The sequence below is a fragment of the Festucalex cinctus genome, chromosome 1 (genome assembly GCF_051991245.1).
Source record: "Festucalex cinctus isolate MCC-2025b chromosome 1, RoL_Fcin_1.0, whole genome shotgun sequence".
NCBI classification, from domain to species: Eukaryota; Metazoa; Chordata; class Actinopteri; order Syngnathiformes; family Syngnathidae; genus Festucalex; species Festucalex cinctus.
Genome location: NC_135411.1, coordinates 548,106 through 560,243, shown reverse-complemented (window position 1 = coordinate 560,243; position 12,138 = coordinate 548,106). Strand labels below are relative to the sequence as shown.

Genomic DNA, 12,138 nt, shown 5'->3' with positions numbered 1-12,138 from the left:
CTCCTCCTGTTTCACGCCAGGGAACTCTGGCTCCTGCCGCTCAGGAAAAATATATTTTTCACCGACATCTGCGAGACACAAGATACACATGGTTTGGTAAAGTTAATTTATTGTGATGTTATGTATTTTATATTGAAGTTTATCACATGGGCCACATGAGTGAATGAATAACAAATCTATACACAAGTATTTTTTTTTTTACTTTTAAACATTTTTTTTTAAACTCAACAAGTGAGTCACATCCTTTCAGGGCAATTCCCAAATGATTCCACAAATTAACACCTAACAGATACACACCTTTGCTTAATATTTGTTCTTGTTTTTTTGTTTTTGTTTTTATAGACATGTGCACCCCTTATATCATAAGGACTGTGTCTAATTTGGTGCTAATTTAAACTCAACCAAGTCATAAAATTTCATTGTATTTAATAAATAATGGATGTGTTGATTCAGTATATTTTGATTAATTAATAATTCTTATAGCTCTCTTTTGCAATTTGAATACAGAGTTGGTGTTTGTTTTATTTGCATTTGCCCAGATTTTCACACAATAGGTCAGATATTGTAAGAATAATGAACTGTATAATGTATATAATGAGTTCATGTTCAGGACATCCTTAGTTTTATAGAGTACCCCTATGATGTTTGACATTTTCCTTTTAACATTTTCTATGTGTGACTTCCAAAATAATTTATCATCAATAACTACTACAAGGAATTTGTTTTCATACGCCCTTTCTATTTCAATTGAATTAACTTGGGCTGGGTTCAAAATATTGATATATCGATTAGAGGTGTGCAAAATTTCCGATTCTTAGATTATTCACGATTCGGCCGTGGAACAATCGAGAACAATTCACAAACGTCCAAATTCCGATTATATAAATATGCCAAGGGAAGCGAAACTAAAGTGACCCGAGCGAAAAGTACGCGGAACTGAAACGCAGTAGCGCGCGCGGTCTTCGGGACGCTTTTTGGGACGGACCGAGATTACACATCCACAACTCACGCCTCGAGATTCAAAACAACAACAAGCATGGCTGAGCTGACCAACCCACCTCTTCGTGGGATCAGACCTGCTCCGAAAGGCAAACAACTTGAGGCGGAAGTATCAGCTAGCTGGCTGCAGTGCGTCGGTTAGCGTTCTACAGGGCGCCGCGCAGTGATACGAACGAACAAACAGAAAAGTAGTGGCTGGCGGTAATGGCGTCTGACTTTATTCAGAAAAGAGTATTGTGGTGGAAATGTATCACGCTTTTGAAAACAAAAAGTTTTTAGAAGAAAAACGCTTTATTTCCGAGACCCCAGCCAGCTTGGTGGCTCTCGTCCAACGCCGAACCAGAACGCGTGTCACAGAACGCTGTCAGAAAGAAGTCAGTGCTGATCGCACACACGGGAGGTGAGGATCAAATTGAGATTCATGTTAAAAAAGCCGAACGATCCCATTAATGTTTACACGTTCATGTTTACTCAAGTTAAAAAGCAGAAAAGCACTTGAGGTTTTTTTTTGTTTTTTTGTTTTTTTTTTTGTACCTCTGAGAAACTTTAATGTTTACATGTTCATCTTTACACAACTTAAAAAGCAGGAAAGCACTTTTTTTTTTTTTAGGCTTTTGTATTGAAGTAGTAGTTCACATTGTCTTTCATTTATACCTCAGTGCACTTTTGAGTGGATAAAAATAATATATTTTTGCTCAATGCTATGTTTTATTCTGTTGAAGACTGAATATACTTAAAAGCTGTTGTTACAGAATGAGGACTTGAGTATTTTATTTACTGTTTTGAACTGTTAACTTGATAGTGAAATAGTAGTTTATTTAGGCCTGAGAGGACTTTTGTACTATTTTTGTAACTAATGTACGAAACATTAAAAGCACCAAAATACATTGGTTTTTTTTCTGCTGCCTGGGGGGGAAATCAATAATCGCTTTATAATCGAATCGTAGCCTCTGAATCGTAATCGCAATCGAATCGTGAGGTGCCCCAAGATTCCCACCTCTAATATCGATATCGTATAGTTACGCCTTTTCATATCCCAATATCGATACATAAAGCCATGTATGGATATATCGACCCCGCCCCCAACACACACACACACACACACACACACACACACACACACACACACACACAACACATTCAACACACACAAACAAATGCTTCCGAGCCCGTGTCACTTACACGGAGGAAGCCAGTATCGATCATCTCCCCACCCACCCCATCCCCTCAACCACCATTGGAACATTTGCACAAAAAACAATGTGAATGAGTGTCTGTTTTTGTTACTTTTTTTTTTTTTAACATAGCCTGTACTGTGGTTGTAATTGATTTAATTATTTATTGTTTTTAGAAGGCGATGTTAAATAAAACAGTATTAATGTAACTGCAATTGATTCAATTAATGTAAATATTCATATTTTTACTAATGCATTAAATTACAGCAAGAAGTTTCTACTATTTGCAGCACTGGTACTTTTGACTGTCTAAAATAGGTGCTGCATGAATTCCTCAAATGAATCGAAAATCGTTGTGAATCATTAATCGAATCGAATCGATCCTGGAAATTTGAATCGATACCCAGCCCTAGAATTCACCATAAATTCATCCATCCATCCATCTTCCTCCGCTTATTCGAGGTCGGGTCGCGGGGGCGGCAACCCAGACCTCCCTCTCCCCAGCCACTTCAACCAGCTCCTCCGGCGGGATCCCAAGGCGTTCCCAGGCCAGCCGAGAGACATTGTCTCTCCAGCGTGTCCTGGGTCGTCCCCGGGGCCTCCCGCCGGTGGGATATGCCCGGAAGACCTCCCCAGGGAGGCGTCCAGGAGGCCTCCGAACCAGATGCCCGAGCCACCTCAGCTGGCTCCTCTCAATGCGGAGGAGCAGACTCCGAGTCCCTCCCGGATGACCGAGCTTCTCACCCTATCTCTAAGGGAGAGCCCGGACACCCTGCGGAGGAAACTCATTTCGGCCGCTTGTATCCGGGATTTCGTTCTTTTGGTCACGACCAGTGGCGCTCCTGCCATTAGGCAGATTAGGCAGATGCTAGGGGCGCTCGTGAGCAAAAGGACGACAGGGAAAGGAGAATTTATTTATTAATTTATTTTACTTTTATCAGTCACGTAAACGTGCGCCTTCTGTTCAAGTAAAGCATGGCTTGCCAGCCAACCACATACATCCTTTCAAATTTGGCTTTGATTGACATCTACGGCTAGCCAATGGTAATCGGGATTGGGGGGGGGGTGACGAGCGCTCCGGAGACGCGCATTAGCCAAATCTACTTCCGCGTTAGATAGTAGTGCACGTTCGCCGGCCGGCGCTGACCCAATGACTGAGCAGTGAGCAAACGCCAAACCTGGATCCAGGATGACACAGTTGACATGGTTGGGAATCCTGCGTTCACTGGTCCACTAAACAACGTTCACAAGTGAGTGGCAAACTTTTGTTTTGATTAGTCAAGCCACACAGCACGGACAAATTGTAGCAATACACAGTATGCGGTTAACAGACCCACACAGTCGCACATACACAACAAATACTTTGGAGCATAAAATTATTTATCACTAAAGCATAGTTGCAGTACAACGCAAGTTGAATTCTCTTTTCTTTTTTTTTTATTGCCAAGTTTGTCACGGTTGATGACTGTCACTAAGTTATAATAATAATAATAATAATAATAATAATAATCAGCACTTTACACATCCTTATGGATTGATATTTTTCACTGAACCCATATGTCGTTTCTGTATATTATCGACATATCTCAACTCAATCTTTTTTTATAAAGCCCTTTAAAACATCCATTGCTGCATACAAAGTGCATGGAATAGAAATCAGTCTCGTAGTGGACACAAGTGAAAGAAAATAACACAAAATAAAATTAATTATAGTAAATATAAGTAGGTAAGTATAAAAGCAAAAAAAAAATATATATATATATATATATATAAGATGTAGGGAAGTGAATAAGTAAATATAACTATAAATAAAATAACACAAAATACAGAAGGCACCATAAAACACTGAAATGATGCTAAGTTTCATGCTGAGTCAAAGATCAAAGAATAAAGATGTCTGGCAAAAATGATCCGAAATTTTATCCATATCGTACAGCCCTAAATCCAAAAAGCAAATGAAGGCAACTGCTTGCTAATCTCAGATAGAAGGGGCTGGGTCACAGTCATTCCGCCGCTTTTGCAGTTGTCACAATGCCACTGTTCAACCTGAACAACATTAGATTTAGGTTGATGAAGTGTGCTCCCCCAAAAAAGGTAATGCCCCCCCTGCACTTTCTTTCTGGCGACAGGTCTGGCTCTTTAGTAAAGAAAATGAAATGAAAATGCTAGTATGCTGTCCTGGCTCAAACCTTCAAAAAAAAAAAAAAAAAAAAAAAAAAAAAAGGAAAAAAAAAACTGATCACGGTCAGATTCTCAGGTGGATGTGCAGGCTGATACAGCACGGACGTCATAAAATAACTGGGCTGCTCATGCTGTAGCGAAAAGTGAAGCTGGCGGCGGCCATCTTGTGTTGCCAAACCTACAGTAAGTTGACTTTTCAGCAGCATTTTTTCCACGTTATTTTCTTCCTCTACAGCGAAAATACCACTGTGACGTACGGTTCTACCATTAAGTATAAAATAACTGTGGGAAATGCTCTAAATGTAAATATTTTGTGGTTGGTCTAATAATTTGAGTGGGGGTCGTGTTTGTGGTTGGTCTAATAAGTTGTGCACGCGCTGGGAGGGGGGGCACTACCAGAAATCCTGCCTAGGGTGCCAAGTTGCTTAGGAACGCCACTGGTCACGACCCACAGCTCGTGACCATAAGTGAGGATCGGAACGTAGGTCGACTGGTAAATCGAGAGCTTCTCCTTTTGGCTCAGCTCTTTCGTCACCACGACGGACCAATACAGAGTCCGCATTACTGCAGACGCTGCACCGATCCACCTGTCGATCTCCCGTTCCATCATGCCCTCACTCGTGAACAAGACCCCAAGATACTTGAACTCCTCCACTTGGGGGAGGATCTCATCCCCGACCCGGAGAGGACACGCCACCCTTTTCCGATTGAGGACCATGGTCTCGGATTTGGAGGTGCGGATCCTCATCCCAACCGCTTCACACTCGGCTGCGAACCACTCCAGTGAGAGTTGGAGATCCCAGCCTGAAGAAGCCAACAGCACCACATCATCTGCAAAGAGCAGAGATGCAATGCTGAGGCCACCAAACCGGATCCCCTCAACGCCTCGGCTGCGCCTAGAAATTCTGTCCATAAAAATTATGAACAGAATCGGTGACAAAGGGCAACCTTGGCGGAGTCCAACCCTCACCGGAAACGAATCCGACTTACTGCCTGCAATGCGGACTAAACAGGGACCGAACCACCCGTATCAGAGGGCCCGGTACCCCGTACTCCCGAAGCACCTCCCACAGGACTCCCCGAGGGACACGGTCGAACGCCTTCTCCAAATCCACAAAACACATGTGGACTGGTTGAGCGAACTCCCACGCACCCTCGAGGATCCTGCTGAGGGTGTAGAGCTGGTCCACTGTTCCACGGCCAGGACGAAAACCGCACCGCTCCTCCTGAATCCGAGATTCGACTTCCCGAGGGACCCTCCTCTCCAGCACCCCTGAATAGACCTTACCAGGGAGGCTGAGGAGTGTGATCCCTCTATAGTTGGAACACACCCTCCGGTCCCCCTTCTTAAAAAGGGGGACCACCACCCCGGTCTGCCAATCCAGAGGCACTGTTTTCACCATAATTTATATTAGAATATTAGAGATGAAAACACAAATTTCAGAAAACGGGTTGCTCATTGGTTGAATTGATTTTTGATTATTAAAAGTTAACATTTGCCCAAAAAAACAAAAAAAAAACAAACAAAAAAAAAAGTCTACTGGGAATATATAGAAATATGGTTGACGTATTGTAACTTGTTCAACCATTTTTCATTGTGCAAAAAAAAATAAATATGCAAAAAAAAATAATGCAAAAATGTTGCGGAGTCAAGGTGTGAGACTAGGGTCAACACACCATACATTTTGATCAACATGACATAAGCAACTAATATTGTAGGAAACAAGAGAAAATTGTACATATTCATTTGCATACAGCCTTTAAAAAAAAAAAAAAAGACCTCCGCCTATTTTTAACAATTTTTTTTCTCATTATCTGTAAATTTCAGCTTCTTTGCTCAATAGCTTCCAGGCCATGTGACCTATTGACCCCAAACCAATGCTGCATCATAGTGCCATGTCTGATAGATGATGCACACCTTTTATTTTATTTTAGACTTCCACTTATTTTCTGCTTTATAGCTTCTAGGTCATATGACCTATTGACCCCAAATTAGTTCTGCCTCAAAGTGGCATGTCTGCTCGATGATACACACCTATTTTTTTCTCAATTTCAACCTTTCCTTCATTTTAAATTACCGTTAACTTAATATTGTACATATCAATGTTATTGCTCAATATCACCCCACAAGAGTGCATTCCCAGTGAAATAGGTCGCTTGCACATGTCGTCACTTCCGCCTCGGATTTGTCGTAGTCGCCATGCTGGGTGGCCTCCATTTACGTAGTGATTCGGTCTAACACGTATCTATCACGTTTGTTGTCTGCGTTTAAAATGGTACATTGTTGCTGCATCGTTGGCTGTTCGAACAAAGCCAAGGGGGAAAATGGTCGGCCTTTCTTCCGAATTCCGAAAATAACTAGGAACCAGGGCCTGGAGACAGAGGAGTGCGGACTCCGGAGGGAAGTCGTTACTTTGGGCTCGTGTGTGCAGCCATCACTTTGTGAGCGGTAAGCTTGTTTACCTTTATTTAATGCATGAGGATTAATAACGTTTCGACCGCCCATATATGGGCAAGTTGCTTATGTTTTGGATTCATGAGCAAGCAAGTTCGGTAGTACAAGCTGGCTAGCGGACGTTCGCCGAAAGCTAACATCGAACATTTTCACCCAAGTAGTGCCAGTGCAAAGTGTTTACTGCTGAAATTGGATTGATTAGTCTTGGGCTCTTAATGCCGATAACATGTTTTTTGGTGGCAAAATGTAAACTTGGAAAAAAAAAAGGCAGAAGGGGCTGATGCAAGAAAACAGACCCCCGGGGGTGATGCAAGTAAACAGACCCCCGGTAGCCTACACATCATGCTAAAGAACTTATTCACGGCCACCCTACTGCGGCAAAATAACCAGTCTTTCCATATTTTATTTGTTTATATATTTGTTTATTTTAACAGGTCGCCCTGCGCCCGTTTTTCTGTCCAATCATCCCGACTGGGCTCCAACATTAAAGTTGGGTCCCAAGTTACAACATCTATGTCTCAGCCCAGTCGGTGCCAAGATATGAACGTGCACAGGAGAGACAAGCAAAGAAAAGACGACTCGAAGTGGCAGAGAGTTTGTTGCGGTTATGCAGCCAGATGGCTCCAGTAACCTGTACCCTCAAGTACTGCTGACATCATTGACTCTGGTATGCCACTCAGAATTCATTACATGATATATTGTATGCATGAGTGAATGTATGTGTTTATGTTTGTGTGTGTACACGCACCTTATATTTTAGAGACATTTGGAAGTGTTTATAGAAATAAGTATTTGCCTGTAGCAATGTTCATACATTAAAAAATGCAACAAAATGTGTACATTTCTTTTACACTGACAAAAAAAACTATACTACTGTACTATATTAAACCTTTTACTGGTACCGTATTTTTTTGTGATCTTTTTTTTTTTATTATTATTATTATTTCTTTAGGGATCTCATGCCACACCGACTTGATTGCCAATGACATGATGGAAACGAAGCCGAGCATCAAAGCATTGGAGGAGGACAACATGCGACTGTTTGTTTGGAGCTAATAAAGGCAGTGATTATACAAATTCTATTGTTGGGTTTGTTTACAAAGCTATACATAATACAAATGACAGGATTTGACTCAATGTGCAATATGGTCCCTCTTAAAGTAATGGCATAAATCTCCATTATTTCTAAAAGCACAAAAAATGAAGTGAATAATGATTAGATGTAGTAATTTCAGGGATAAAATTGAACTGTTAATGTAGTTTATTTTAGCACAGGTGCCTACCATCCTGAGATGACGGTATGATGTAATGTTGATGGGGTACGCAATGACTTTCATTATACTATGTACAGAGGAAAAAGTTGCTCTCTTTTAAATTTGTTTAATGTAAGACAAGTACCAGTACTGTGTTTCAGTTTTCCTAATAATCCTTGTTTCACACTTGTCACAAAACCACTGTCCTTTTGGCAGTCTAGATTGGCACACTTCAAGTGATATCATTTGATTTTACAATCTGCTGCAGCACAAAAAACTACTTTACTCCGCATCTTTGAAGTACATGAGCAAGTGGTAGGTGACAGCGGCTGAGCAGGAACACTGGAAGTCCACTGCTGATCTAGTAAATGCTCTCCCGAGCAGTTCAGGTAAGGAGGGGACTTTGGGGAAAAAAAAACTCTGGCTTTTCCAGCTGGCCAAAATGAGCGATCTGGGTGGACTTGCTCAATCACACTTTGTCCACACCACAAAGTCGCAGAAGTCCGTCCAGTTAAACTCATCTGTGCCTGAATCTGAAAATATTACAAACATTGTAATGAAAATATGAAACATAGAATTAAATAAGAAACTACAAAAAGTAAAGCCATACATACCTGGTAATAATATTGGTGTTGTCGTGACAAGTGATGGGAATTGTTGCCATCCGGCACCAGACAGAAATTGGGTGTTGTGACAGCCTCCTTAACCGTGAGATCATAAGAAAAGCTGTCAGTATGCTCAGTAGTTACCATGAACACGTTTTATTGTACTGGAAACTGAACCTAAAAATACGTCCTCTGAGAGTGGTTAACCTTAACCATTTAGAGTAAGTTGATTAAGTAACATGTAACTAGTGAAAGGGTAGCATTAAATTTAATTAAGCCACGGGGAGGCTGTGCATAGTTACTTTTTATTCTTATACGCTCTGCCATATTTGCCTGTGATAAAATGATTAGAAAAACCACATCAGGTAAACCCAGCTATGCATATAAACACAATGATAACAGGAAGCCTGAGAACAAATCAACATTTTTGTGTGCAGAATTACCAACACCATGTGGTTTACTTACGTGCAACAGCAACAGTTTCTTCTGATGCGATGTTAAAGTTTACACTCTGTATCCACCCGCTTACAAAATAATTGTAAGCCTCCAGGGATTTGTTGGCGTGTTATGGAGCATGTGGTCAACACGAGGTAGTGAAAAATGTCCAGAGAAGTCACATTTGGCCAGCAAGCTTTCTCCGTCAAAAAAAAAAATCACCCTTGGTCAGGACGTAATTAGGATCAATCCCGCCACACAGAGACACCTTCTGCCTGTATCGTTGTTTTTGATCTTCCGGTAAATCGTGAAAATACTGCGAAAAATACATCAGGTTGATAAGCTCTACCGTGTAACTCGCGAGTGTACCTTGTGAACCGGCGGACACCCAATATGGCGCCCGAAGGAAAAACTCCCATGATGCATTACGATGTGCAAGCGACCTATTCACGACACTTTACGCTCACGATTGACGTCTGCTGAGCCAATTTGTCGATAGCAAACGCGTCTCGTTTTTTGGCGCCTAGCAAGCTAAGCTAAGCTAAGCTAAGCTAAAATAAGCTAAGCTAAGGCAAAATAAAGAGGGCCGAGAGATGCGATTGAACCAGACACGAAACGTAGCAATTATGTTTGACTTCAATGAAGTAGTGACGGGGCAAAGTGTCGATGTGTCAGTTCGTTCCGTACGAATTCGTGTTGAATTATTTTTATCGTGAAGCCGAGCGTAAATGCGTCGTGCCTGGAATGGAGTAGCTCTTCTGCTACCACGTGAAATCTACGGCAATTACAGTTGGACAAATCTCATGTCACGAAAATGTTAATATTTAATTTTACTTAAAAAAATAATTTTAAAAAAAGCTCATAAAATTATACGTTTAATTCTAGATTCATTTGGATAATAAAAATAAATAAACCTTTAAACTGCACTCGGACGAATAAGAAGAAACATGTTTACTTCCTGTACATACGAGTAGCCCAGTTTAGTTTTTATTTTTTTAAATCTCTATTCACTCAATCATTATACGAACTATTGGGGGGGAAATAATACAATCATTGTATACACTATAAACAATTAGAACATAGAACACGCCAGGAAAGTTAAAACATACAAAAGCTAAACCAAATAAAATCAATAGTATAACTGAAAGAAAAGAAAATAGTTTGATACAAAATCATATAAATAAATGATAAGTTTGCAATAGTTATACGTTTTTACAGCTTTTGGATACAGACAACCAGACAATGACAAAAAATAATTTCTCATGGATACAAAAAAAAAAAATCAATAAAGGATTGTTTCTTATGTGTAAATTTAGACTTATGAATGTAAAACTTCGCTAGAATAATCATAAGATTTATCAAATGAAACTGTGTATCGACATTATTATCAAATTCAAATATACCAAAATAAGACATGCTTCCAAAGTAAGGAGAAATCTGGATAAATGTGCATTATAATGAATTGTGATAATGTACCCCAGAATTATTAGTAGCATAGTTTTTTTTTAAAAACATCCTTGCTGTTTTACCTCAGACTGTAAATCTGTAAATCCACCCAAGAGTCTCTGTTTTTTTTTTTTTTTTTTTTAAGATTTGAGCCAGGAAAAGTTCTAGTCGAGTGCCGGCAAATTCTATGCACTATTGACTACACTTTTTCTTTTCTTGCTCGGCCGAATATCGCTGCCAAAAGTCAGGTGAGTTGTATCCGTAATTGACCTTTCGCAAACTCCGCCCCCCCAAACGAGCATTGACCAATCACACATTTAGCAACCGTTGCTATGTAAGCATAGTCCGTCAAGCTTTACTCAGCTCTCGATGACGTCCATAGTCTGATTGATTTTATTTGATGGCTTACGAGACTGCTAACCACCATAAAACTTTACGGAAGAAGAGTGACAACCATTAACAAGCACCGGACCTCCAAAATGATGAAGCGGTGTGCCTACGGAGTATGTAAATCGGACTGTGCTATGCTAACTCTATCGGGCTAACTAGCTAGCTGTAGTGTAGTTTGCTTTCGGGGCAATAACAAAACGATATCAAAGTTATAGTAGTTACTATTAATGAATAAAATATATTACTAGAATGTCATTGCCATCCAAGTTAAGCTTGTTCAGTCAGTGGTTAATGTTAGTTTAATGTCTTCTGTTAGCTTTTGCATTCGTCTAAATGTTGCGAGCTAACGTTAACACAAAGCTTCGTCAAGTTTGGCAAACTTAAGCGTCCTAATAAGTGCCCCGAGCTTATCTTGTTTTCATTTTTCATGCAGCATTTTGTGAACGGACACCCGTCTCCGGAGTATCCCAACCAGCCATATAACCTGAACTACATCCATGGCTAGGGTGACATAAATATTTTTTTTATGATGGACAAAGAATAACAATGACTGATCTGATGCTTTCAAAGACAAAAAAAACAAACAAACACTAATGTTTAGCTAGCTATAAACACCGAGGTTTAGCTAACTTGCTGACCTAACAGTAATCCTCATATTTTAACAATACTAGACTAATATAAGTAAGAAAACTTACCCGGCAGTACAAGAGCACGACTGGTCCATAATGCTGTGCTGGTTGCATCTGAAGTATAGGTCATGGGGTTTTCTCAGATTTAGCGTATGTTTCCCCTTCGCTGGCTAATTTCATATTATGACTATAACCCTCCACTGCATATTGTAAACCTTTTTGCCTCGATCTGGAGGATATTGCACTGCTATTGCTCCAAAAGAAATCACTAATACACGCCGGTGTAAGTCTTCCCGTCACGGCTTGTGCTGTCGGAGGCACCAAGCTTGACGGACTAGCAACAGTAACTAAGGGGGGCGGAGCTAATGCGAAAGGTCAATTGCAGTTTCAAAACAACATTGAAAACATGTTCAGTCTTTCAACCAATGCCTCGGGAAAACAATGCCAAAATGCCATTTTTGAAACTTGGCTGGTGACCGTTTTGAATCTCTGAAAGTTTGTGGGTGAAACTGTAAAAAAAAAAAAAAGGTTGTCATTTTGAATGATTTTATATACTTTTTGGAGATTCAA

The 12,138-nt window shown here is 40.3% G+C and overlaps 1 protein-coding gene across 1 annotated transcript in view; it reads right to left on the bottom strand.

The window, feature by feature from the left end:
* The window catches only part of LOC144006191 (uncharacterized), a 32,986-nt gene that overhangs the window by 14,893 nt on the left and 5,955 nt on the right, over window positions 1–12,138 (bottom strand). The gene's annotated exons all lie outside the window — the stretch shown is intronic.